General features: G+C 43.0%; 1 long non-coding RNA gene across 1 annotated transcript; it reads right to left on the bottom strand.

Moving 5' to 3' along the window:
• Positions 1–436: 436 nt before the first annotated feature.
• LOC136851600 (uncharacterized) lies at positions 437–26107 on the bottom strand. Its single transcript, XR_010856923.1, has 3 exons — positions 25750–26107; positions 20887–20982; positions 437–4241 (listed from the first exon to the last, which is right to left on the bottom strand). It is a non-coding gene; the product is annotated as an uncharacterized lncRNA (long non-coding RNA).
• Between the last annotated feature and the right edge of the window lie 673 nt (positions 26108–26780).

Genomic DNA, 26780 nt, shown 5'->3' with positions numbered 1-26780 from the left:
TCTAATGAGGGAAGAGGAAACATATTGTATACTGAAGAAAAAATGACAGGTAGACAACAAAGCACTTTGACATGATAAAATTGCAGCTGACAATGAGCAACAAAGAATAAAAACGTGCAGCAAAGATTGACAAAAGATGTCAAAGTAGGGATAAAGGAATGGGAGTCAGTTCGACATTGAGGGACAGCCCCTCTTGAACTTCTGGAACACCTTTGATTTCTTGCGAGGTCCGTCTGCCCTTAAAAGTAGATCAATAACAGTTGTTTATAATTATAAAAAAAAACCTTCCTGCTGTCTAATTACATTTTTATTCTTGAACCAGATGGGCCCCTCTGTCTAAATTAGCAATACAAAAATGACAGGTTTGTTTAGTGTGCTTTACAGTGATGAAAAAAATTAATATGGGTTTAAATAAATACAGACAAAATGTTTATTAAAAAAAAAAAATTCTTCACACTCAAAATGACTTTGTGACATCCGACACTTTTTTTTCCATAATGGACTCCTTTATCAAAAATTTCATGACTGCAGAGAATTAATCAACCTTGATATACTGACTAATTTTTCATGGTGGATATCTTAAGGTGGTAACATACCTAAAATAACCAGAGGAGTTTCAAATTCAACAACTCTTATTTAAGCGTCAAGTGCTAGGTGTGCGTCAATTGCTACTAGTTTGCATACCTTAGACCACTGTTACTTAGCATACTTAAATCGTCCCTTTACACATTCAAGAAAAACAATTACAAATATGAACAAAAGTAATTGTAGTACTGTATACTGTATATATACTGTGCCAATTTTGCCATTCCAGTTTATATGAATTAATTTACCAAAAGGCGACTCACAAAACTTACAAATCCCAATTTACCTTGTAAATTAATCTTGTTTTGTTTTACTAGACAAACCTCTTATTTTCCCCTTCCAATTTTTATAAATCATTCTACCAAAGGCAATCTTACAAAACTTGTACGGATATACTGTATATCAATTTACCTTGTAGATTAATCTTTTGGTTTTCTGAGACAAGCCTCTTATTTTCACTTATACCTGAACACTCAGCAGACTAAACAAATTTAAGCTACGAAAAGATAATGGTTAATGGTGGTTGTGGTCTCCACCAACTAGTGGGAAGTCCTTGATTTCGTCTATTGATGGCCTTCTTCAGTGAACTAAGGATTATCACCCTCGCCAACACAACTGTGCAAAGGCCTGAGGATGGTACAAATACTCCTCAAACACCAGGACAATCAGGAATGGAATGGAACATAAAAGTTAGGCCAAAGATCAAGTGCTGGGACCTATGAGATCATTCAGTGCTGAAAGGAATATTGAGATTAAAAAGTTTTGGAAGGTGTAACACATGAGGAAAACCTCTCAGTTTGCAATGTGAAACACATTAGGAGAGGGTGGAAAGTTAGATGGAAGAACGAGATGAATGGCTACAGTGAAATAAATGAATGGGGTTTCAGCTAAGGGCCAAAAGGATGCTGCAAAGAACCTTAGTAATGCCTGCAGAGCACACGTGAGGTGAGCATGAGCTGGGCATATTCTGTGGAAACCCATACTGAATAGTACCTCACTACTCCAATGATAAACTATGGAGAGCCATCCAAGATTATTCTGACCGGAGAGGGTATGCAGTGAATGGAACATGGTAAATATCCTTCATAGAGCACCAAGAACAAAGGATATGAAGGGAAACAAGTCCTGCAATCACCTCTTTCAATTTTGGTAGTGATCCTTGTTCCTTTCCAGATGGAGACTTAGTGGGGACCAAGATAACCTTTCTAGTCACCAGGCAATAGAGGAGACTGTCTCTCTCTATTGAATCATCTTCCTTTTCCTCCCTATTTCTAGTTAAGTCTAGGTTGCATCTTGACCCCAGGCTTCTTGTACGAGGATTTCTTTATGGCCACAGTGTCAACTGAATAGACTTCAACACAGCCTCCAGCAAAGCAATATCAATGAAGCATCCTTATATGAGGGAGAAATGTTACCAACAAGAATAGAACAGAATACAAAATTTAGGCCAAAGGCCTAGCACTGGGACCTATGAGGTGTAACAGGAGGAAAACCTCACAGTTGCATTATGAAACAACTGTTAGACGCGGGTGGAAAGTAAGATGGAAGAAAGAGAATATGAACAGAGGTATAGTAAAAAAAAAAATAAAAATAAAAGGGGATGCAGTTAGGGATCAAAGGGACACTGCAAGGAACCTTAAGTAATGCCTACAGTGCACCACATGAGGTGCACTATCCCCCTCTGGAGATATTCCAAACAAGGAAACAGGTCAAAATAACACGAATTACTAGAACGAATGCAAAAACAGATGCTATAAAGAAAATAACTTTTAGAAGGTTTAAATGTCTTAAGTTTCTGATTCCTGATATACGATGACATGTTCTGAACCTCCAACATATGGATCTATGAAAAAGGATGGGTTACACTTCTTTTAAATAAAATCAATATGACCAATGAATAAATCTAAAGAATCAAGAAATGGATGAAATGAGACAAAAGTGTGTCTTAAAGGCCTTAAACTTTGCAAGTCCGTTCTGGGGTCTCCAGTTAGATATGTTCTCAAGACCAGAGACAACAGATGAAGAAAGGTTAGACCTACTACAAACTGCAAAAGAAAGACTCTTTAAAGTAAAAGGAGAAGAGGTAAACAGAAGGGTGCAAGTGCCCTAAGATATAGGGAAAAAAACAAAAGTAACAGATTAACGCCTGAAAGTAGGAGGCCATGACCTTCTAGCTTGACTTGTAACCTCCAAGAGCCAAATGAACACCATGCAAAACACACAAAACACAGTAGCAAAATCTCAAGTAAAAAATGTGTAATGCAGTACCTTGCCGCGATAGACAATGCATAACAAACATGCTGTGAGGTCTAACCTAGGAATGGTGTTTGATGTTAATCACCACTATCCAATTAAATTGGCACAAGGTAGAAAAGGACTAAAAGGGAAATGGAACAGGGGTATCGAGAAGCATATGGTACTAGATGACCACGACAAAGATCTCGTTACAGTGGAAACAAGAAAAATACTCCACATGAATTATATCAACATATTTGTCTTCCTCACTCATATGCAGTATCCACTCCCACCATGATTCAGCTGTATACTACTGAAAGCTCACTGCATTTTGATATCAGTGGATTAAACCTCACAATAAAAATGCAAACTGAGAGATATCCCACCAGATAAATAACCGATACTCTTATTAGAATAGCACTATCACAGCATACCAACATGTAGGAAAGAGTTTGCAGGTGTGTGTAACAGACAGGTAAGATATAAAGCAGAGTTTCACCTGTCGCTGACCATCGTCTAGCTAGTTCCACCAGTCTGGTCCCACTGACATTAAGGCATTAGCAAAAATAAAATGTTTTATGCTGTAATCGACACAATTACTGCAAGATACATGTGTCTCTCCCTGTTGTTTCTAGTGCTAGACTTACCAGCCTTATATACAGAATCTTAGTCCTTATTCTTAAGTTTGCTACTCTAACAGGCAAAGCAGAACTTCTTACCATTCTTTCTACCCCATCCTCAAGTCAAATAATCAGTTAACGAAACATTATGGAGATTCTGTGAAGTTATAAGTATGGTTATAAGTATGACCCCAAGTTGTCAGTGTAGCACAAGCAGATAATTACACAGTTTCAGCTTATGTCAAGTTAAATGCGAGTCTTAGCAATACAGTATTGCAGAACACACAAATAATTATATTTATCCATCAAAAGGAAGCATACCAAAACCATACACACTATACCCAAATCCAATAAAAATATATGAAATACAACTTATCACATGACAAGCAAATACACTTAACAATAAGAGGCAAAAACTTAATACAGTACAGCTAATAAACTGACATTTTCAGATTTTAATTCTAGTGAAAGCTGAGCCACTTCTTTAACACTGTAACCAGTAACATATTAGACCTTGTATTAAATGCCACCAGTCCAAAAGAAAATATGAACAATAATGGATTAATTCTGCAGCCATAATATCCAGGCACAGCAATTTAATTAATACCCCTTCTGATCAAACTGGCCACCTCTTGAGAAAATAAAAAAAAAATTGCTTATATTCCTCTGATTTTCTGATGAGTTTCAGTGAGGGGCTGCATTCTGTTCACACCAACAGTTTCATGTTCTCGAAATTTCAAACGAGTTTCAATGACGGGGTGCCTTCTGTTCGTGTTGACGATTCCTTTTTCTTAAATCTATCTGGAAAGCAAAGAACATATGTTAGTGTACAATGGACATCTGTGGTCTCAATACATACTCTGAAACTTTCTTTTTCAAAATGAAACATGAAAATAAAATTCATTACAAGATACTGTCAAACTTCTATCTACAAAGATATCAACAAACTATAAGAATAATGCTTCAACATTTGCATGCTGACATTACGTTTGGTAAACTAAGAGGAGAAAGAGACAGATATAGAGAAATAACATTGCAAGAGCATGGTATGAAAGTGTATCGGAAAAGATTCTTGGCCAGCTTGTGTTATGGAGGAGACATCAACAACAGACGCTGTCTTTCTTGTAAGTAACTAAAGAAGAGAGACCTACATACAAGAAGGAATTACACCATCCTGTGCTTTGGATCTTGAGAACACAGATAAACTCCTTGACCAGACAAAACTTCAGGGAGGAACTACTCAACAATAATGATGCTTGAACCACTAGTACCTACAGTTATACAGTATTAGACTAATCATAACAGCCAGAGCATTTCATGCTTTGTCCACACTCATTAAAAACACTAGCATTGATTCACACTTAAATTTTCCGTTTACAAAGGATATGATTACGCAGGTCTATAAATAAGCATTTGTAAAATTAAAAAATCAGCACTAAGACTTTTCAAAATAATCCTCACAAATGATAAAGCTTCACTGTACACTGGCCATCAACCAGCCAAATTCCTCCCTTTTCATGGGACTGGCCAGAAGAGTTCTTCCTTAAATGAGGCAAGAACTGAAGCAGGTAAAAGGCACAGGTGGTGGACAGCCCTTTTGAAAGAATAGAATAAAATAAAATACAGAATTTAGGCCAAAGGCCAAGCGCTGGGACCTATGAGGCCACTCTGCACTGAAACATAAATTGGCAGTAAACTGGTTTGAATGGTGTAACAGGAGGAAAATTGTGCAGTTGCATTATGAGTCAGTTGTTAGGAAAGGATGGAAAGTAAGATGGACGAGAGAAAATATGAACGTAGGCACAGTAAAAGGAACGAAAGGGGTTGCAGCTAAGGGCCGAAGGGAGGCTGCATAAAACCTTAAGTAATGCGACAGCACTATCCCCTTACAGGGGCCATGTTGGAAGAGAGGTAAGGCAACAGATAGAATATAAATGACAGGAAAAGAGCAGTGATACACAATAATAGTTCTCTTCATCAGTTACTAATGTCTAGGTAGCTATTACCCATACTGCAGAACATGGAAAGGTATGATATACAATGACCATGACTCTTCTGATAAGTTAAGACATGTAAACAAAATCTAAACTTATCAGGAATTCACCAGTAAGGCCAAAAGTCACGTAAGAAGGTCCACCAAAAGCTGAAGACAACAACAAAATGATATTTTTATGATAAAATAAAGTTTGTTCATACTTACCTGGCAGATATATATATAGCTGTATTCTCGAAAGGACCGGCAAATTCAAAAACTTACGGCTGCATAGATGGGCCGGAGTGGTTATGCCCATTCCCACCGCTGGGAGGCGGGCATTAGAACCATTCCATTGCTGTTCAGATTTTCTAGAAACTAGATCTACTGTCTCCTGAGGAGGGCGGGTACTATGATTATGCTATCTGCAGGTAAGTAGACAAACTTTATTTTATCATAAGAAAATATCATTTGTTCATGCACTTTTTGACAGATATATATATAGCTGAATCCCACCATTGGAGAGTGGGAAGAACAAGAAGAATAAGTTTGAAACAAAACCTTAGCAGGCGATTGACCCTTGTAGTTTTCACATACCTGTATTGCTTGTGCTGACTTCGTGATTACTGTCACCCCCAAGCCTGCTTCTGCTTTGCGAAAACTCCAGCGGGGTGAGACCTAAAGCTGGTGGAATCTAGATAGTCTGTCAACGGGCGAGACCACAATAGCGAGCTAGACCATATGACCTTGCTTTGAGGTGGCGACAAACTAACAACCCTGTGGCCTGGATTCTGCGTCAAAAGGTGCTGTAAACTAAGGACTGGGGCGACCACCTGGTGGAGACCCAGCGACCATAAAAATCAGCAAGAAATATTTAAACACTGCAAAACAAAACTAAAGGAGGATGAGGTGGCTTTCTGTTCCCAAAGATGCATTATTCTGCAGGCGTAAGGTCCCAGCGCACAGCATTTTCTCATACGAGACGTCTTCACTTCTGTGAGATAATGAGAAGCAAAAGACCGGGTGCTTCGCCAAAAAGTGGCACCAGAATGTCATTGAGACTGGTTTTTTCTGGAGGCCACTGAGGTAGCAATGGCTCTCACTTCGTGAGCCTTAACCTTGAAAGTTCTCAAATCTTCGTCTACAACACTGGAATGGGCGTCTATGATGGTGCTTCATCGAAAAGAACACTTGAGCATTTTTGAGAGAAGTATATCAGGCCTCTTAACGGAGCACCAAGGTGCCTAGAAGGACCTCTACAATCCTGGTCACTCTGCAAATAAAATTTTAGAGCCCTGACAGGACACAGGGTTCTCTCAGGTTCTTGTCCAGTGATGTTCGTCAGACCCTTAATTTCGAAGGACCTGGGCCAAGGGGAAGACGGGTTCTCATTCTTAGCAAGAAAATTGGGGCTCAGAGAACAGACGCATTAGGGTAACATACAAGGCACATAATCTTGCTGAGCGGCAGAGTTCCACTGCTCTCTTCGCCGTCCTTGGAGCAGTTGGAAAATAGCTTTCTTAGTTGATATAACCAAGGAAGGAAGCAAATTTAAAGAGTTCAAACCTCTTCGACATCCAGGAACTTTAGAACCACATCTAAGTTTCCCGAAAGTGGCAGGGAGGCTACCTTGGGCATCTCAAAGACCTAAGAGAAGATCATGAAGGTCTTTATTGTCCGATAAGTTCAGGCCTCTATGCCTGAGGCCGTCATAGCATACTTCTAGCCTTTGATGGTAGGGACTGCCAGGTTCAAATCCTTCTCCAGATATAAAGGAAGTCCAACTATCTAGGAAAGAAGGAGTCGTGGTGGAGAATTCCATGAAATTTACACCACTTCTGAAAATGATCACTGGACTGGTACACTGCGCTGGGAAGAACTCTCCTGCGCGTTAGCGATCGCCTTAGCCACTGGTCTGAAAACCTCTCGCTCTGAGCAGCTTCTCGATAGTCTGTATGCGAGTTAGACTCAGGCGGGAAGGGTTTTGTGGTACCCTCTCCGGGAGTGGGGTTGTTTGAGGAAGATCTGTTCTCAAGGCGTTCTTGGAGAATCACCACGAGAGACATGACCTCTAAGGAACCATTCATAACAGAAGGCCAAAAGGGCGGGTCAAGTCATTCTCGTCCCTTACAGGGCTGAACTTTCTGACGACTTCCCAGAATCTTGAATGGAAGAGCGTACAGATCTAGACCTTTCCCAGTCCCAGAGAAAGGCATCTGTTACTTTTCGAGCTCCCGGGTCCCGAGAGCAGAGCAGTAAAGGGGCCTTGTGGTGTTCTTGAAGTGTCCACCGGGGACGACCCCAAAGCTTCAAAGGTCTGAAGCACTTCTGCGTTCAGAGTCCATTCTGTTGGCAGAAGCTGATGTTGTCGACTGAGAAGGTGGCGTGCATTCTCGACCCCTGCTACAAAAGCAGTGAGAATCGTCACCCGGCGAATGGAGTGCCCAAGCAGATCTCTTAGCGATCAGAACAGGGACTGAATGAGTACCTCCTGTTTCTTGAAGTCGCCAGGGCCGTGGTGTTATCGGAGTTGACTTGATCCACCCGACCTGCAACTTGATGTTGAGAAGAACTGAAGAGCCAGGAAAATCGCTTTCAGTTCTTTTGATTCTATGCTGGACACCTGTTCCCTACCAGGTGCCTGACCTTCCTCCCCCTAGTGTTGCTCCCCATCCCGGCAGCTATGGATGCGTGGAGAAACAACACTAGGTCAGGGCTCTGAAGATAGAGAGAGACCTTCTGCCTTTAAAGGATCGGCCTGCGAAGAGATGGTGTGACAGAGAGATCTGGGAACTGCGTTAAGTCTCCTTGTTCTTCCAGTTGTCGCCAGAAGACTGTAGGGGTCTGAGATGCAACCTCCCAGAAACAAACTTCCTCCAGTGATGGTAGTTCCCCAACAGACTCATCATTCCCTCACCGAGCATGTTTCTTTCCCAGGAGGCAAGACTTTTGAAGCAGTGCTGCTGAACACATTCCTGGGATGGAAAGGCTCAGGCTCCAGCTGAATCCATCAGATCCCCAGATAAAGAATGGACTGAAAAGGAGAGGAGGGATCAGATGAGACTTCTCTAAATTTACAAGAAGTCCCAGGGACTTTGTCAGTTTCAAAGTTGAAAGCAAGTCCTCCAGACACCTTTGTTCCGATGAGGCTCGGATGAGCCAGTCGTCTAGATAGAGCGATATCCTTATGCCGGCAAGATGAAGCCGCAGACGGCGTTCCTCCATCAGGACATGAACACCATCGGAGCTGTACTCAGTCCGGGGAGCAGAGCTCTGAACAATTTTACTCTCTTTACAGGACAAACCTCAAGAAACTTTCTCGACCTGAGGATGAATGGGGACATGAAAATACGCGTCCTGTAGGTCAGAGGGCCGTCAATCGCCTGGTCGCAGTGCATTGATAACCACGACTGGGGCGTCTCCATTTTGAACCTCTCTTTGGCGACAAAGTTATTTCAGTCTGTGGCGATCGGACAGGTCTCACTACTGACTGTTTGGGACAGGAAGAGACGATTATGAAAACCTGGAACTCCAGATCAGGATTCGCTCTATGGCCTCTTCTGGATCATTTCTTCCAGCAGATCTAAAAGAATCTATTTGGTTCCCCGGACGGTAAGAGGCGACAGATCTCTGGGAGTAGAGGACAGGGGGTTTTCGAGGCAGGATATAACCTTTTGAGATTACATTGAGGACCAAGGAATCCGCCCTCTTACTTCCAGGCTTCGAGAAACAGGGAGAAGCCTGGCTCCTACTGGTGTCTGGAGGTGATGAAGTCACTTCTTGCCCCTTTGGGAAGAAGGGGCTCCTAAGCCTCTAGAGAGACCTCTTCCTCGCGAAAAGGGTCTAGGAGGAAGATCTCTGTGAGGCTTCTGTCTTCGGGGAAGTCCTTGCGAGCGTGAAGGACCACTAGGGCGTCTGAAGGCTGGGTAGGAGATCCTGAGTAGCCTTCTCCTTGGGCTGGAGCGAGATCCTTGACAAGCGGCTGGGGGAAGAGATGGCTAGAAAGAGGGGCAAAAAGTAACTCAGCCCTCTGAACAGGAGAAACTGACTTGGCAGCAAAATTGCAGTACAAAGCCCTCTTCTTTAGAAGGGTTGTGCCAAAATATGAAACCAGTTCATGCTTCGCCATCCCTGGCCTTGTCCATGTACACGACAGTACACTGGACAAGCTCCCCCAGAAGAAATGGAATCCGGACCTCTGAGTTCTTAAGTCCAAGGCCCCCAAGCACCAGTCGAAAGTTAAAAACCTCCATAGACTTGAAAAGATCCTTTTAGATGGTGTCGGTCTCGAAAAGTCCAAGACACCGCCGACAACGAAAGAGACCTCCTTGACGCATCGGGGCTCGCAAAATCACCTTGAGAGGAAGAAGGAACTCTAGAGCCAATTTCCTCTCCCGTCTCATACCACATTCCCGCTTTCCCGCACAATCTAGACGGGGGGAGAGCGAAGGAAGATTTCCTTGAGACTTCCTGTATCTTCATCCACGCATTGACTCTGAGCTTTTCTGAAGTAGCCAGAGGGAGTCTTCATTTGAAGGCTCAGGCTATTCCTCATATTCAGCTAACTGCGAAGGAGGAAAAGAGACGAAGGCTGAAATTTATCGGGAAAAGCTCCTTCAGCATGCTAGCCAAAACCGGTAGTCGTAGAAAGGCGAAGGGGCTGTTCTTATTCTGCAAGTCCGACTCCTGAGACAAATCAGCCTCTACGACAGGAGCGACAGGAGGAGTCTTCCGGGGCTAGAAGAACAAAGACCTTTGGTCCAAATTCGGCCCAGAGACCTCTTCTGTAGGAAGAAGCTGCCGAAAAATCGAACTTAACTCATGCAGGAGCGTCGCATCGGCGTCTGTGGCGTCTGAGGAGGCGTCACAGCGAGCGTCTGATGGCGTCTGACGGCGTCCTGCTTCATAAGCAGCCGGCGTCTGGCGTCCTGCTCGCACAAGCTGCGGCGTCTGGCGGAAGTCTGGCGAAGCTGACTGCGAGCTTCTTGGCGAGTCGGCGTCATGCGGGGATCGGGAGCGCGAGAAAGCGTCCTGGGGCGTCCTGCGAGCGCCAAAGCGAGGCGAGAAGCAGGGGAGAGGCAAGAAGGCGTCTTGGCGCGAACTCTTACCTGGCGGCAAGCCTGGCTGCAAGAGGTGTCTGATCGGCCAAAAAGTCGCGGCCGGGCGGAGGCTGATCCGCCAGAGCGATGAGGCGACTACGAGAAACCGCAGGAGAGAGACGAACGAAGAGAGGAGGACCTCTTAGAGCCTTTGGCAGCAGCTGACAAATCCTTACGGGCGCCTGAGTTCCTTCTCCTTGCGGAAAGGCCCCAACTGCGCTGCATATCTTGGATAAGGCGCTTGAAGGGAGAAGCCTATCAGAAGGGCTGCTCTTATGAAGAAAGAGAGGGGAAGGAGACGTCCTCCTCCTTCTATCAAAAAGGAAGCGACAGGGGCTCTCTTCTTAGTGCTGGCTGGGGCGTTCAGCCCGTCCTCCTCGAGAAGAAATCCTGGTCCTCTTCTGAAGTGACAAATCACGCAGCCAGTCGGGAGAAGATTCAAAGGCACGGGAAAGAGAGGAGAAGCGTCCTCTTCAACATGGCTCCTCTTGAAAGGACGAGAAGTCCCAACGAAAGCGTGACCCCTTAGAGTGGAGAGGGGCCTCGGACCAGCAATCATGGGATGCGTCTTGTGAGCACGATCATGGCAGCCTGGGGAGGCGTCAGCAAAGGTCTGCGAAGGGGCGCCAGATGGTGGGGGTCCCGTAACCCTCTTGCGGCTTTGACATGCCCATTCCTAAGTCCTGGGAGTTCGGCGGGAGTCTGGGCTAGAAGGCATTGGGAGCCGATCGGCGCCTACAACACTGGGGATCACTGCACTTCCCACCAGCACTTTCGATCGCCAGCACTTTGGAGCTCAAAGTACAGATAGATTCAAAATCTGCGAGACATTACCTTCCGCCAGGCGCAATCCTGAGGTTGACTCTACAGGAAGGGCATTAGTAGGGTTAACAGGTGATAAATTAATACCTGGCTCCCACCTAGACACACTCCTGAAGACCTCCTTACGATCGCGCTCTAGCTTGAACATAAGAATCGTAAGCCTTCCAATCAGAATCAGGCAACGATTCTGCACTCCTTGCAGCGATCATCCAACATACAGACATACCCTCTCATCTCATGCATACTGTGTGAGGAGTCTACAAGCTCAGTAGCCTCACCTCCCCTCCTTCCTTACACCAAACTAGCAGAACTAGATCAGACTTATCTTGTTCAGGAAAAGCCAAAACCAAGAATCAAAACAGTCAAGAAAGCGTATGCCCAATCCACAAAGCCAAAGTCAAAAACCAAAAGACAATCAGAATGTAGTGGAAAAGTTTACGAGAATCAGGAGGTATTGACAACAGGTGTTGACAATGCAGTAACAGAAATCTGAATAGAAAATGGGAATGGTTCCTAATGCCCCGCCTCCCAGCGGCGGGATGAGTACTAACCACCTAGCCATCTAAGTGTGCCATGATTTTGAATTTCTGTCGGTCCTTTCGGAGAATACAGCTATATATATATCTGTCAGGTAAGTGGCATGAACAAAAGTGAATATATAAACAAAAATAACAAATTAAAAATAAATTTGTATTTTTCTTAACATACAAACCTAAACTTTCATATTTAGGGATTCCCTATGTACTTCGCTAGACTCGACTGTTTGTAGACTCATTCTTCACAAAAACAACTAGATTTACCCATGCCCTGAGATGCCCTCATCTGACCTACCCATGCTTGCTATCCTCACTGAGGGAGTCAGTGTGTGCATAGGTCTGCAATGCCTTGGCAGGAGTGGGAGATCAGGCTATGAGGGGCGGTACAATGAGGGTAACTTGATCCATATGAAAGTGTAGGTTCGTATGTTAGGAAAAATACAAATTTATTTTTAATTTATTTGTTCTCACACAAATACTCACCTACACTTCCATATTTAGGAGCCTCAACTCTAGGTGGGAGGCCAATCTCTTTTCTAAAAAGGTAGCATAATGTGTCCCTTTATTCCCTAAAATTGCAAAATAACCTTTTGTGAAAAATACTCGCTCTTGATCTTCCGGACCACCATAACAAAATTCATCCCATGACGGAGCTGTGGAGGCATGTCTACATCTTGTGACGGAGTTGTGGGACAGCTCTACGCCTTACACCACCTGCTGTGCTGCCACCACTGGACCCAAGATGAATGTGTCTAGGGACTTGCGTGCTATGTCCTTTAGGTAGAAAGAGGTAAAGGTCGTCTGCCTCTTCCAAACCCCAGCACGCAGGACTTGTCCTACAGAGTAGTTCCTTTTAAAGGCTACTGAAGGACCTACACCTCTAATGTTGTGTCTTGATTCTGGTGGGGATGGGGTCTGCACTACTTCTCTCAGCCAGAAGGAGACAGTGTTCTTCGACCTGTACTTATAAACAACCTACAGTTAGTTAGCATGTGGGAGGCTGTCTGTTTCAGGTAGGCTTTCAAAACCCTGACTGGACATAGCACCATTTCCTCTTGTTCGTTCTCTATGAAGTCCTTGAGAAAGGGAATGGAAAAACCATCGAACCATGGGTCATGTGTGGAGGGGTTCTGAGTCTTCGCTACGAACTCCGGCTGGAGGGTAAGCCCCAACTCCATCCATCCACAGGCATGAGTGATCTCATACGAAAGGGCATGAATTTCTCCTACCCTATTCGCCAACACCAATGCCAAGAGGAACACTGCTTTTAAAGTCATGTCCCAGTCTGGAGCCTTCCTGATCTGTTCATAGGGAGACTTTGTCGATGAAGCGAGGACTGTTTGTCAATGAAGCAAGAACTGTGGTGACATTCCACTCTCGTGGTTTTAACACTCTGGGTGAGCAACCCTTTTCAAAATGTTTCACCATATCTGACAGTTCCCATGATGCTCTCAAGTCTATGCCTCTTGATTTAAACACCATGGAGACGGTGGCCCTGTCACCTTTAATTGCTGATACGGAATGGTTTTTCTTGTCACAGAAAAAGGAGGAATTCCGCTACATCTTTCACAGCTGCTTTGAGGGAATGTACATTCCTCTCACTTCACCAACATAGGAAGACCTTCCACTTTCCTTGATACAGATAGAGGGAGGACTGTCTAAGAGGACTGGCAATGACTGCTGCAACTTCTCTTGAAAACCCTTTCTTTCTAAGCAGTTGCTGGATAGCCTCCATCCATGAAGTTGGAGGGAGGCTGCTGCTTGATATACTCGGCTGCTGCGCTCTTGCCTAAAAAACTTGGGGGTTAGAGGCAACTCTCCTGGTATGTCTCCCAGCAGGTGGAGAAGATCTACATACCACTATGCTTGTGGCCACTTTGGAGCTACCAATGTCATCCTCTGTCCCTGGGACATGAACACTGTTTATGACTTTCCATATCTGGCTGAATGGTGGGAACATGTATACATCCAGGTTGTCCCACTGATGCTGGAAAATGCCTTACAGGACAGCTCTTTCATCAGGGACTGGAGAGCAGTACAGGGGTAATTTGTGCGTTTTTGATGTTGCGAACAGATCCAATGTGGGCCCTCACACAACCTTAATAGCCTGGCTGCCACTGCCTGCTTTAATAAACATTCTGTCCCTACTATCTGGTCTACCCTGTTTAGTGTCCACCACAATGTTCTTCTTTCCTGGGATGTATCTGGCCATCAGTATTAGTCCCTCGAGTTCTGACCATTTGTGAATTTTTATGGCTAACTGATTTAGAACACAGGAGATCGTTCCTCCCTGCCTGTTCAAGTGCACACCACTGAGGTGTTGTCACTTATGACCGTCGTGGTCTTCCCTTGGAGTTATTCCTGAAAAGGTTGCAGTGCCAAACAGGCTGCTTTCATCTCCAGGATGCTGATGTGGTCATGACATTCCTTTCCGTCCCATTTCCCTGAAACGCACTTTCCATTCAGGTGGGCACCCCACCTGCCTAGGGATGCATCTGAGTAAACTAGCATCTCTGGAGCTGATTGACTTAAATGCAATCCCTGCAGATGGTTTTGTGGGTCTCTCCACCACCACAGACCCTGCATGTTCTTCTCTATTACTGTGTCTGTTTCCTTCAAGTTCCACTATAAGAAACGGATGTGGGTCCTGCCCCTTGGTGCTAACTTCTCCAAGGACACAAGATGACCAATTACGAGTTGCCATTTCTTCTTTGATTGGCAGCTGTTCAATGTTGATAGATCTATGACTGGTCTCCAAGCCCGATGCCTTCTCTACCAGGAAGAGGCAGCTGTAAAAACCTGGTGTCTTGCCGTTCACTATTTCTACTGCCCCTTGATGGGCATGTCTCGGACTTCCCTCTGAAGGGCTCTCTCCTTGGCAGAGTCTCTCCGGTAGGGCAAGAACTCGAGTGGAATTGTTGTTAAGAGAGGTTTCTGCTCGAAGGCGAGGATGTATCCCTTCCTCAGTGTTTGGACCATCCATTCCTCTGCTCTGGCCTCCTGCCACTCTGACACTTGTTCTCCAGACAGGCCCCCACCCTGGTCTGATGATGTGGATGTGGGATTCTTTCCCTCTCATCTATTGCCCCCTCTCTTTCCGATCCCGTTACATTTCCCGGGACAGGGGGCTAAGGTGGTACAGTAAGGTTGCCTTCCTTCTTGTGATATGCCTCGGAAAGATTGAGAGACTTGCTGGTGAAACCTTGGCTCAAAAGGTCTGTCTTGTAGATTTCGTCTGTCTACCTTGGATGCCACAACTGTAGGACTGTCTCCTTGCAGTAGACTTAAGAGAGGTTGATGAGAGAATGTCTTTTACGTCCTCCCTCCTGTATGTTATTGCTTGACTGGGAGGCCCTGGAAGGAAGTATCTGGACACATCTGACAGGGGGGGCTGTTCCTTAGGTTCAGCCAACAATCTGCTGAGATTTGTCTCTGAGCCAGAGACAGGAGGGATTCTCCTCTTTTCAGCAGGATATTAGCCCATCCATTGGTTACTTGTTTTGCCACATATTTCAAGGCTTTTCCCATAGGTGTCAAACATTCCTTAATTGTGAGCCATGGTTTTGGGAGAAACGAAATCTTTAATTTGTGATATAATTGCCCCTTTGGCACATGTCCAGCCACAAGACATCTCTCAATGCCCTTCCCAACACTCCATCCCAATTCACCATTTCCTTACTGGTGAACATAGAGCCTATCTGTCATGAAGTGTCTAAGGAAGGGTTTCCAGACAACCAGCAAAGTGCCACATTCACACTCCTGGGAAGAGTGGCAGGTTTCTCCATGACATAGTTCAGTACTTGGTTTGATGAGGTAATGGTGGGGGTGGTAATTTTTGAGACCTGGAGGCCAGGGAACCTTCCTCCTTGCTATTAGGCTATCCAACTCCTTTAGCCTAATTTACAGAATGTACCACTGAAGACCAAGGGAGATGGATAGAATGCTTGGTCTCTGGTATGTTCTCCGCTATCCAATCCATGTAAGTGGAGTCTGGACCATCATCGGGCATTTCTTTTTAAGGCTTCAGTAGGTCTAATTTTCTTCTTACCTTAAGGATGAAGTTGGCAAAACTGACTTCTTCCTCTAGTAGATCGTGAAGAGATGGGTCAAGTTCTTCTAAGTCCGACGGACTTATTTGGCTTGACGGTCCCAGCCTTTCCCGTGCTCCCTTTTGTTCAAGTGACCGATTGTCCCATCTCCAATGTCTTGGGTAAAAAGTGTTGGGTGCTTCACAATACCTTCCATTCTTTCTTGTCTGTACGCCGCCCCGCCCAGTATGGGGGAGAATGTGACTGGGATCTGTTATGGTTCTTCCATGGGGAAGACCATTCCCCATCTGAGAGCAGGCGTACTTTCAACTCTCCATCAGTTTCCCAACTCGATGAACGGTGTTGAGATTGATGTTGGGATGGTTCTGGCTATTCTTTTGTTTTAGGAAAGTACCGCTTCGCGACACATTTACGGTTGACGGACGGGGAGTGACAAACTGGTGTCAGGACTGCTGACGAGAGGGGTGACGTCTTTCTCCGTCCTGCTCACACCTCAAGGAGGTACCATGTCACATCACGCTTCTGGAACCTGTGCAGGAGGTCTCCCCAGACATGTATAGTGACTGTTGACTCTTCTGTTGCTTTTGATGTCTACATTCTGGTGTGTTTAGGGAATGTTGCTCACCCCCCTTATAGATGGTCTCATCTCTGAGGGTGGCTCTGGATGATGACACTTCTTATGCCCTGACAACAGGTTAAGGGGAGTGAGTGACTCTGAAGAGGTAGACCTCCCTCTCCTTTGGTGGTATGCACTCCCTCCTATGTGTTCTCAGTCTCCCATGGGCTGGGATGGGTTATATGGAGAGTCCACTCCATTCCGGTTCCCATACTTACTCTCCCATATCTGTTTTGTCCCGCTACCTCCCTGGAATTCTCCGTTAACTGATCAATTATGAAATTTAGAGAAGACCAAGCACCAGAACCCATCAAGATTATTCAGCGCAGCGATGAAGATGAAATATATAAATTAATGATGTGATAGATAATGAAAAGGTGAATAACAACATACTGTACAGTACTAGTAAAATGCAGTGTTAAAATATGAACGTAAAAAATGAAGAATATTAGATAAAAACCAGACAAAATAAATACATATAAAAATTTTATACTTAAAATATATACGTAATATATAAAATAAATATGACAAATCTTTAATAAATATATCTCATTAATAAAGATCAGATTCTCTCAGATAACCCATAAGGTTATCTACCTCAATTTCATAATTTAAAATTTCTAAAACAGTCTTCCCCACTAATAAGTACTTTTCCCTAAGGTGATTAAATCTAGGACAGTGCACCAGCATGTGTTCAACAGGTAGCTGACCACCAGAGTCAGCACAAACTGGGGCACTGGCTCAGAGTCTGCCATAATGCTAACGACGTTGACCGTGGAACTTCCTTAGGTTCAGAGGATGAAGGATGAGAAAAAAATATTCTTACTGGGTGTGACAGGCAAAGAAGGTGTTTGGATCGGTAGTGATGGATAGGGAGAAGGGATGCAGTAAGATGGTTCTCTGGAGACCAGCGTAGGCTTCTTTCTCTAACTTCTTTCAGTATTTTTCCCACTGAGAAGACAGCCATGACTCACACTTTCCCTACGTGAAATACAAACCGAATGAGGGTCGTTTGAATTTTCCACGACTTGTCTTTGCCCATGCAATAACGTAATATGTGCTTCCCAATATCTTCCATGATGGAGGGCAGAACAGGATCTCCAACCACTCACTGGACTGCCGCACTGAGAAACGCAAACGTGAGTTTTCAACTGGAATTTTGTTGCCCAAGTCGGTACCAACCTCAACACAAAAAAACAATTATGTTATGAAGCAAAAATGGAAAATCTTTTCGGATCATGTCAAGATTAGCAAACCCACTCGCAGCAGGGTTCACTATTCTTTACAATAAGATTATTCGGTTCACTATTCTTTACAAGGGAATAATCTGGTTCGCTGTTCTAGACATGAACACTTCAGTACCAGACATTTGGTCCCCCAGGGGCTAGTACTAAACACGGAAAAATAGTGTAGATGAATCACTGTTTTGCCATGTTTAGTACTAGCGCTCATGTGGAATTGGAGTTCGGACCAGAAAGGTTGGCCATTCTTTACATGGGTATCATTGGGTTTGCTGTTATTGATATGGAGATGATGTGTTTGCTAATCCTGACATGTTCCATCTTTTCTCTTCTGTCTCACTGGACAAAGAAAAACTGAACCCAATGGGGAAAAGCTAAGGAACTTAATGCAATTGGCACTTTCCCTAAATTAGTCAGTTAATATTCACAACATAACACTCAACAGTCTTAGATACAGGCAGTCCCTGCTTACTGGCGGCATCGGTTAACGGCATTTCGGTGTTACGACGCTTGGCTAGCAATGTCGTTAATCAGATTTTCAGCACCGATCTCTGATTCACAGCACTGATCTCCAGTTAACGGTGCTGATCTCTGGTTAACAGTGCTGGTCTCCGGTACTGGTGCTGGTCTCAGGTTATTGGCACCATTAAACGGGGATTTTGGCGTCAATCTCCAGTTAACGGCGCCATAAAGTGGGGTTTTCAGAGCTATTATCGCTGATTTTCGGTTAGCGGCGCTCACCCGGGGATGGAACCCCCACCGTTAACCAGGGACTGCCTACGTATTTATAAACATGAAAGCACTTCCTAATTATGTTTCACTAACACTAGTCAACTCAGGCACCAATATTAATACATGGTCAAATTTTTGGTCCAAACCAGGGCAAGACTGAACAACCTTTCCAACACCTGATCATGTGATCAAGTCACTCTCTGGTGACAAAGACACTATTTCTCACAGGCTAGTTATGTGAAACTTTCACAGAAAGATAATTCGACAACTCTGTTAATAAGAAAGGGGGGATAAGAACAAACCCCAAAAACTGCACAAAATAATGAGACTACAATTCGTCATTGCATCGAGACTGTCTATCTAAACGCTCGGCTGGGAACACAACGAGGATAGCGAGTGTGGGTAGGTCAAATGAGGGCATCTCAGGGTATGCATAAAGCTAGTTGTTTTTGTGAAGAATGAGTCTACAAACAGGCAAGTCTAGTGAAGCACATAGGGAACCTCTTAAATAAATTTTTATAATAAAAAGTTCTATGTGCACTTACCCAGTAATTACTTAGCTAAGAGTAGTTGAATTTGGAATTCGCGGCAGCGATTCTTTTGTTTATGTAGGTGACTAGCCCTGCCCACTTCTGGGGTAAGCAAGGAACAACTCAGCCAAGAGCTTCAATTCATTCATGCTTAAATGTTCATGCAAGGGGAGGAGGGCGGGCTCCGTCCGTAACTGCTTGGAAAGTATTTATAAAACTTTATTTTATTATAAAAATGTCATCTTTATATAAGTAACTTACCCAGTAATTATTTAGCTGAATCCACACTGACAGGTGGTGGGGATTCATGGACATCTTGTACCCCAAGACATTAATAAGGTTAATGAACTTGAGTACAAAAAATAGGCTAGCATTGATAAAATGCTTGCTGTTTCCTTACCTGGTGAGAGAGCTACTTGAGGTAGATACTGCCTCTTGTTGGTGCTCATCTCAAGCTTGTAGTGGAGTGGCGGTACAGTATAGCCAGGAGCACCTTTACTCAAGTGGGGACTTTGCAATGAAGGAGTAACCCAATAACTGACAAAGTATTAGTAGGGGCTTTGCGGCAAAGGACATTTCCAATGGCCAACAAAGGACACCCTATGTCACGGCAAAGAGACAGAAGGATGGAAGGGATGCTTCCTACCCTTCCTCACCCAACACTAGGCCAGCCACAGACAAAGGTCCTAAGGTATTGCAGTTCTCATAGACTATTTCTATGTCTCGCAAATAATGCATGGCGAACACTGACTTGCATTTCCAGTATGTTGCTTGTAGAATAAAAGAGAGGGGACACATTATGCTTAAAGGCTACCAAGGTAGCAAAAGCCCTAACATCATGAGCTCTAACCTTCATGACAGGCGAAACATCCTCTCCAATCTGGGAATGTGCTTCCAAAATAAGATCCCTTAAAAAGAATGAGAGGGCATTCTTTGATAAGGGTCTACAAGGGTTCTTCACCAAGCACCAAAGGATTACTTGCCGGCTCTCTGATTTTCTCAGTTCTTTGGAGATACAGTAGTATCTAAGAGCTCTCACAGGGCAAAGAGACCTCTCCTCTTCTTCTGTGTCTAAAATATCCACTAAACTTTAAATGGTAAAAGAACGAGGCCAGGGTTGTGACGGATTCTCGTTCTTCACTAGAATGCCCAGGGTGATGGAACAAACTGCATCCCCCTTGGAGAATCCAATCCTTTTATCTACAACAGAGTCTAAAATCTGTCCATTTTGCCTGGTAGATGCTGTTGGAAGATTAGCGTCTACATTTAGCAATAGCTTCTGCTGCACGTCTTGAAAACCCCTTCGCTCGTGTGAGCTCGCTGACAGTTGAAATCCCGTCAGGGCCTGAGTGGATGTACTTTGATGGGACCTCCTGACAACAACAAAAGTAAACAAAGATAATGAGGGAGGGAAAGGGAAGCTAAACAGCTGAAGCAGCAAAGACAGTAAAAGAACCGGCAGCAGGGCCTAAGAAGGGATACTACGAGACATCAATATATCTCTGGTACTATTTAACTTGAGCCATGATTGTCTGTGACCCAAGAAGTGCAAGTGGAGCATATTTTTTAAACAAATAACTAAGCTCCACAATATAATGACACCTTGGAATAAAAAAAAATGACCAGAATTAATGACCATTGAGTCTCAACACTTGAAAGGCTGTCTTCATGGATTTGTGTTTAAACGTGGGGTGATTATTGCAGCCTATACTCCTCAGGGGAAAAGTTATAACCTTTATAATTATCCATTCCTAACCCCTTGTGGATTATTACTTACACTTAACACCAAAACATTTCCATTCTGTCAACTGAGGAAGTCTCTTCATTCCTAATTACAAATCACACTCACCAAATATCCAACAGCATAGTTTGGAAGCTCCCTGTTAATCGCCATGTGGATGATGTGCGGACCCTAACAACTACTCTTCTTGATGTACTCCACCATCTGTCAAAAAAAAAAGGAAAAACTCAGGTCATTCAAATCATTATTTTCACAAAATCAAGATGACAACTTCAAAGTGCCATGATTAGTTTTCACCATGTTACTGATGTAGATCTATCTAGCTTATGTATATTGTAGTCATTACACATCTTAACTTTTAAGGGTAATAATGCACAGTATGAATATTCAAGAAAATACAAAACCTTAAATGAAACTCACTTAATTTTTAGTAAAAGTGCATTAATTAAAAATTTGAGCAAGTACGACTGCAAACTGCCCAGATTCTACACAGAAGTGTATTGCAATTACCATAGTTATGCAGATTGGATTGTAAACTACCCAGATTCTACACAGCAGTGTACTGTCAAGACCATATTTGTGTTAGTAGGTTTGCAAAACACCCAGATCCTACACAGCAATGCACTGCAAAGACCATCTTTGTGTAGGCAGGGTTGCAAACTGCCCAGATTCTAGACAGGAATGTACTGCAAAGACCATATTTGTGCAGGTAGGATTGCAAACTGCCCATATTCTACAGTTATGTACTTTAAAGACCATATTTTTGCAGGTTGGATTGCAAACTGGCCAGATTCAAGACAGCAGTGTACTACTGCAAAGACCATATTTGAGCAGGACAGTTTGCACACTGCCCAGATTCAAGACAGATACTACTGCAAAGAACATATTGTAATAAATAAGAAAAGTAGGAGAGAGATATAATGTCCAGAGGCTAGGAGATGAACAACTGTAAATTCACTAATGAAAGTTATTATGAAAAGAAATGAGCTAAGAAAGTGCTAAATACGATGAAGACCTGAGGAACAGCAGAAAAACCAAGGAGAAACGACAGATGAAGACTTGGACCACATGGAAACTGGGCAGACAATGCCCAAGAGAGAGAGAGAGAGAGAGAGAGAGAGAGAGAGAGAGAGAGAGAGAGAGAGAGAGAGAGAGAGAGAGAGAGAGAGAGAGCTCATTTCATATCTACTCCCATAAAAGGGAAAACTGACGTAACTATATTAACAGAAATGAGTATATCAGACAGAAAATCTTTCAATCCCATTCATATTGCAATGTTCCACACCTATTTGACAGTTGGCATGTCAATAATTCAATAAGCTTAATAAAATACTATAGCGTGACTGGAACAAATCTACTGTAACACAAGGGAAGAAGGTCTTTGTAAGGCATGAGTATATTTTCTTTGCCCTTTTCTACATAAAATGTCCGTGCAAACACTGTTTGAGCCCTGTCATTATGACAATAACAAAGTACATATAGGAAGTATGGAAGTAAAATTAAATCTTCTTGAAGAACATACATCTGGATTTTGCTTTATAACACTACAAAATGGCAGGGACAAAACTACTGCACCATAAGGGAAGGAGGTCTTTGCAAGGTTACGAGCACATTTTCTTTACCCATTTCTGCCATAACATGTATGTGCAAACAAAGTCTGTTCTCTGTCATTTGTGACAACAACAGTGTACATATAAGAAGTGTGAAAGCAAAATTAAATCCTCTTGAAGAACACACTACTGGATTTTACATCAACCTCATAGAAAGACTTCTTATGTTTCCTACACAACTGACACATTCAACAAACAAAAACAGTGGTTTAAGGTGCTCTTGTGACTGTAACATAAACATAAACAAAGACATGAGGTGGTACATGTTACAGCCACCAACTGGCGGGAACCAGGCCGCGGCAGTAGTGTTGAGTTTTACCAAAAATTTGTTGCAAAATCCAAAACCTGGTTTTGGGCAGCATCCATTTAAGAAATAAATAACTTTATTTTTTTGGTGTACGTTTACAGTGCATGCAAAAGAAAATTTAAAAGCATTTTGGTTCCCTTGAATTTTCATATTTTGAACCATTCAACAGGTAGACTACCTATTTCCCCATTGGAAACTCTGCGGTGTCGACTTTCCCTCGACCTTTCTCACTTCTTCCCTACACAGCCTAGCCTAAACTTATTAGTCTGTAGGTATTCCCCATTAGTCTACTGAAAATTTGGTAGATCTAAGCAGTAGCTCCGCAGCGGCAATTTCCTTCTAACTTGACTTTTTCTAGAGTTTTTTTGTTGCTAATTAAGGATTTACCCTCAATTTTTGTCGTACAAATGTAATTAACCAGTCATTAACCCCTGAAGTCCATCCAACAATGGGTTTCCATACACGATCTCCACAAGACAGAGCACGGGTACGTCTGTTTGGAACGGTTCATATCCAGCCCGGCAAGTGCAATAACTTGTTAACATGTGGGTACCGGCACCCCACCCCCGGCCCGGGCCAGACTAAACACGGCGAAGGGACATTCCATTTGGCCGACAACAAACAAATGCACCACCAGTATCAGAAACCATAAAAGTGTAGAAAAAACCAGTTTCCAAGGAAAAAAACAGGTGCGGAGCTAAAACTTAGAAATTATTAGACAAGACAATAAAACACAAACATGATGAAATCTGAAGCCATTCCCAGGTACGAAACTTCAATAACCTGAGCGAGGGCCTGACATTTCTACTGTAGGCTATAGGTAGATCTAAGCCGGCTGTCCGTGGTGAGCTAGGCTATGACAGTTGACGTTTTTCTATAGAACTTTACCTGCTGAACAAGAATTTAAAGTAATATTTTGTTGCTCGGCTTTAATTAAGCTGTAAATTATCGGTATTATTGCAGTAAGAGGCAACACGCCATAACGACAAAGAAATGTTTTTCTGACTGATTTTGATGTGTTTAGTACGAATTTCACCTTCAACTTCGTCGGAAATTAACGGTTTTGGAGCTAACTCCATGTACATAGTGGACCAAAAACCATAAATTTCCGACGAAAATTGAAGGTGAAATTCGTGCTTAACACATCAAAATCAATCAGAATAACATATTTCCTTATCAGTGAAACCCACACAACCTAACCTAACCTCTCACAGAAGTACCCAGGTCGCAGCCCCTAACCCTAACTTTTCACTCGACTACCCAGGTCACAGCCCCAAACTTATGCATGACCAAAGGACGAGAAAATAAGGTTCATATCCCGTCCGGCAAGTACAATAACTTGTTAATGTATGGGTACCCAACCGTCCCCTTGGCCAGTACTAAACTCTGCGAAGGGACATTCCATCTGGCCGACAACAAACACTTGCACCGCCAGTATCAGAACCTCTAAAAGCGTTAGATGGGAGAAAATAATCCAGGTATTTCTAAGAAACTATCAATTTCCGACGAATTTTAATGTGAAATTTGTGCGAAACACATCAAAATGACCTAGAAAAGTGTATTTCCTTGCCATTTGGCCACGTTGCCTTTTACTGCAATTTTACCAAATTATCTTAGAACTGGTGTGGTAAAACCCTTTCGAGAATAGCTAACAGTAAGGGAGACCAGTTGGGAATTTGGGTTTTTTGGTGGGTTAAATATATTGGGAAAAGGTTTTGGTACCTTATTGTTGTACGTCCTGTTATATATGTCATTTGGAACACGAAAAACAAGCGTAAAGAGAAGGGCAAATAAATGGATACTGATTCTAAGCCTTAACACGCATGCTCTAGCTTTTGGTTCACCAATCATCCAGCAGTTGCCGGTTTTCTGCGCTTAGCGAGAACTGCGAGAGACGGGCAATTGACGTTTTCCTGTGTTATTTTACTTGCTGAACAAGAATTTAAAGTAATTACCTCTTGCCAGAACATACGAGCTTGCAGTAATCTTTAAAAATGCAGATAAGGTGCGCAGCGCCGTTCTGCTACGGCGACCTATAGAGGCCACCCAAGTTGAAAGTGGAAATGGTAATGTTTTGTTTTCCGTTTACAAAAGCTTCAAATAGTGTGCAGTGGAGCTGGACTATGGCAACTGACGTTTTTCTATGTTATTTTGCTTGCTTTACAAGAGTTTAAGGTAATATTTTGCTGGTCGGCTGCTGGTAAACTGTAATTTAACCTTGAGCTGTGTGCCACCCACTGGTACAGACGTGCAGTTTTCAAGGGTCAATTACATTTTAGTTACAGCCAACAAACAAAATATTTTAAATTCTTGTTCAGCGGGTAAAATAACATAAGAAAACGTCAACTGCCATGGGCTAGCTCACCGCGGACAGCCGGCTTAGAATTACCTAGGCAAAATTCTATGCAGCCTAGGATGGGTTTAGAATGATCATTTTGGGTAAGGTTGTATCCACAATACCCCTCCTAGCCTAATGATTGATTCAGGGAACCCCAAAATAACTTATATACATAAACATCGGCCTGGGTCAAAGACCTGAAGTTAGCTCAAGGTATGCCAGGTAAATCTGGATAGTACCCCTAATAGATTTAATCACTAATAATTACCTTTTATCTTTTAAAAAACACAAATACACTATTAGGAAAGGCCATTGTCTCCATAACCATACCCGGCGGGCAAATGTCTGAGAAGTATGCTAGTATTGCACCAGCCCTGGTTTTTTTTTTACTATGCCCCTAAGTTATGTTAGGTTAGGTACGGTTGGGCTAGTTATGGTGGGTGTGGGAAACATTACGAGATTATTTTCCGGAAAAGCGTCACGGTTTTTTCCCGAAAAGATCCCGGTACTGGGTTACATCTCGGGAAAATGCAACCGGCGGTTAAAATCGGCCTGTCAACATAGTCTTCGACACCGGATCGAGGGCAGAGCTAGGCATAATGGCTGCCGGGGCAGGCAGCAACTGCCCAAAGGCTCCTTCACCTACTCATTCGTTTCTAGACGACTCCTCTCCACTAATCACGCTTATTATTATTAATTATAATTATTATACTCACCCGGAATCAAAATACGACCTTCCGTTTTCTTAGATAAAAAAAACAAAACAAAAACAACGTTCACCGGTATCCGGTTCATTTCAAGACTTCACCAGTTCCACTTCGAAGGCCCTTTGTCAATAAACCTTGGAGCAAGTTGCCAAATTGCCGATCGGGAGTTTTTAATCCTAATTTCATTAAAAGCTCGTGTTTGTACTTATTTGAGCGCGCATGCCAGCGTGCAGTTCATTCAGTATACCCTCAAGTTTCAATTCAATGCGCTTTTATACCTTTTAATGAGATTAATTTTAACATAAAGGAGGTTAAAACTGTTTATACAATGCTGGCAACTTTAGATGGTACTGAACAATGTTTATGTAATGAGTCAAGAGTAAAAGTAACCAAAAGCAGTCCTATTTACATAATTATATAGTTATGATCAGTGCTATTGAAATTATCTATAGGTCTCAAACTAATTAATTTAATTTCATCAAGATTTTGTCCAACTGCCTTTTACCAGTTACTTCTAATTGCTTAAGTAACCAATCCAGGCCAGGAATGGAGCCTTTTGTGTCATTAGGGTAAGCTTTTGTTGAGGCTTTTGTTTTCCTCACATTTTTTTTCCTACAAAAAAATAATGAATGGAGCTACGGATGAAAAAAAAAGTCGAGTAAATATGGCTTCCTCGTCCATTAGAGAAAACAAAGGTTATTTTATTCCATTGTTTTTTTCATGAACCAGAATCTGGCCTTGTTTTAGGATACCAGAAATAACACAGTCAGCCGACGTTATTTGGAACAGAGGGTCCTCTGCACTTGAAACGAATTTTATATTGACTGAAACTTTTTCGAGCGTGCAAGGCAGCGGTTTCATATAAATTATGCCTGCTGATAATTACTTAATGATTGTGCTTAAAAGTTCCATCATTTTCATCAGTTCATCATTATCATTTAAAAGACTTCGGAGACTTATCAAAAAAACTGGTAAATTTTGGGGTTCACTGGAAATTAATTGGCCTTTATTACAGACTCTGATACCTGGACGTTTGGAGT

Source organism: Macrobrachium rosenbergii, chromosome 23 (genome assembly GCF_040412425.1).
Source record: "Macrobrachium rosenbergii isolate ZJJX-2024 chromosome 23, ASM4041242v1, whole genome shotgun sequence".
Taxonomy (NCBI): domain Eukaryota; kingdom Metazoa; phylum Arthropoda; class Malacostraca; order Decapoda; family Palaemonidae; genus Macrobrachium; species Macrobrachium rosenbergii.
The sequence above is the reverse complement of the archived record's forward strand: the minus strand, read 5'-3'. Positions and strand labels throughout refer to the sequence as shown.